A 2,500-nucleotide genomic window follows, 5' to 3' on the forward strand; every position below is an offset into this window, starting at 1 on the left:
TGCCTTCCCGCCTTTCCGCCTTTCCGCCTTTCCGCCTTCCTGCCTTCCCGCCTTCCCGCCTGCCTTCCCGCCCTCCTGCCTGCCTTCCCGCCTTCCTGCCTTCCCGCCTTCCTGCCTTCTCGCCTTCCTGCCTGCCTTCCCGCCTGCCTTCCCGCCCTCCTGCCTGCCTTCCCGCCCTCCTACCTGCCTTCCCGCCCTCCTGCCTGCCTTCTCACCCTCCTGCCCGCGTTCCCGCCTGCCTTCCCGTTTGCCTTCCCGCCTTCCCGTCTGCCTTCCCGCCCTCCTGCCTGCCTTCCCGCCCCCCTGCCTGCCTTCCCGCCCCCCTGCCTGCCTTCCCGCCCCCCTGCCTGCCTTCCCGCCCTCCTGCCTTCCCGCTTTCCCACCCTCCTGCCTTCCCGCCTTCCCGCCTTCTTTCCCGCCTCCATTCCCGCCTTCTTTCCCGCCTCCATTCCCGCCTTCTTTCCCGCCTCCATTCCCGCCTTCCTTCCCGCCTTCCTACCTCCCCGCCTTCCCGCCTTCCCGCATGCCTTCCCGCCTTTCCGCCTGCCTTCCTGCCTTCCCGCTTTCCTGCCTGCCGTCCCTCCTTCCTGCCTGCCTTCCCGCCTTCCTGCCTGCCTTCCTGCCTCCCCATTGCCTTCCTGCCTGCCTTCCCGCCTGTCTGCCTGCCTTCCTGTCTGCCTTCCTGCCTGCCTTCCCGCCCTCCTGCCTTCCTTCCCGCCTTCTTACCTCCCCGCCTTCCCGCCTTCCCGCATGCCTTCCCGCCTTTCCGCCTGCCTTCCTGCCTTCCCGCTTTCCTACCTTCTCGCCTTCTCTCCTTCTTTCCCGCCTTCCTTCCCACCTTCCTTCCTTCCATCTTTCCCCCCTTCCTTCACCTCCCTTTCATCCATTCTTCCTTCTTTCCTTCCTTCCTTCCTCCCTTTCATCCATTCTTCCTTCCTTCCTTCCTTCCTTCCTTCCTTCCTTCCCGCCTTCCATCCTTCCGCAAGCCTTCCTTCGCCTTCCTCCCATCCTTCCTTCCATCCTTCCTTCCTTCCTCCCTTCCTTCCTTCCATCCATCCTTCTCTCTTCCATCTTTCCTATTCACTCAGTCCTCTTTCATTCTTCTCTCCCTTTCTTCCTTCCTCCTTCCCACCTCCAATCCCTTTCTTCTTCCCTCCCTTCCCTCCTTCCTTCTTTTCCTCCTTCCTTCTTTCCCTCCTTCCTTCTTTCTCTCCTTCCTTCTTTTCTTCCAGTCTTCTTCCCTTCTTCATCTCCTTCTCTTCTTCCTCCCTTCCATCTTTCCTACCTTCCTTCTTCACTTCCTTCCTTGCTATGCTTCTGTGTGTGTGTGTGTCTATCAAAGGTTCTTACATCACTCAAACTCGTTAAATCCCTTTCCTTGTGACCCCCCTCCCTCCTCCCTCCTCCCTCCTCCCCCCTCCCTCCTCCCTCCTCCCTCCTCCCTCCTCCCTCCTCCCCCATCCCTCCTCCCTCCCCCCTCCTCCCCTCTCCCCAAACCTCCAACAATTTCTCACCTCACTTGGCTCAGGGTCGTCAGTCTTCTACTTCTCTGTACGGATGAGTTCGCGGCTGAGCTGAGGTTTTTGTCTCCGTGTTCTCCAGATTAAGGTAGGATTAGGGAACGATATGATCTCTTTTGCGCGTGCGAATGTGTAGTTTTGTACACACACACGCGCGCACACACACACATGCGCACACGCACACACACACACACAAGCACACACACACACACACACACAAACACACACACACACACACACACATACGCCCACACACACACACGCCCACACACGCCCACACACACACACACGCCCACACACATGCCCACACACGCCCACACCACGAGCATAGCTCCCCTTCCCGTAAAATACAACTAGGTAAATACAACTAGGTAAATACACACACACACACACACACACACACACACACACACACACACACACGCATATATATACATATATATATATATATATATATATATATATAGATATATAGATATAAATGTGTGTGCGTGTGTATGTGTGTGTGTGTGTGTGTGTGTGTGTGTGTGTGTGTGTGTGTGTGTGTGTGTGTGTGTGTGTGTGTGTGTGTGTGTGTGTGTGTGTGTGTGTGTGTGTGTGTGTGTGTGTGTGTGTGTGTGTGTGTGTGTGTGTGTGTGTGTGTGTGTGTGTGTGTGTGTGTGTGTGTGTGTGTGTGTGTGTGCGCACACATGTGTGTATATTAATCAAACTGATTGACTTGTTTCGAAAACAAAATCTTTCTCGAGGTATTGAAGGAGACAAATGTGACTTTCTTGGGTGCCTCCTATACTCGTCTCCTGATCTTTTTTACTGGTCTTCATCAAAAAGTTCTCATCCTCCTCCTCCTCCTATTCCTCTTCCTCCTCTTCCTCCTCTTCCTCCTCTTCCTCCTCCTCTTCCTCCTCCTCTTATTCCTCCTCCTCCTCTTCCTCCTCTTCCTCCTCTTACTCTTCCTCCTCCTCCTCTTCCTCCTCCTCTTC

General features: G+C 55.5%; 1 protein-coding gene across 1 annotated transcript in view; it reads left to right on the forward strand.

Moving 5' to 3' along the window:
• Window positions 1-2,500, forward strand: part of LOC143025620 (acetylcholine receptor subunit alpha-like) — a 397,209-nt gene that overhangs the window by 198,451 nt on the left and 196,258 nt on the right. The window lies entirely within an intron of this gene.

The sequence above is a fragment of the Oratosquilla oratoria genome, chromosome 5, assembly GCF_046742065.1.
Source record: "Oratosquilla oratoria isolate Oo_2021 chromosome 5, ASM4674206v1, whole genome shotgun sequence".
Classification (NCBI taxonomy): Eukaryota; Metazoa; Arthropoda; class Malacostraca; order Stomatopoda; family Squillidae; genus Oratosquilla; species Oratosquilla oratoria.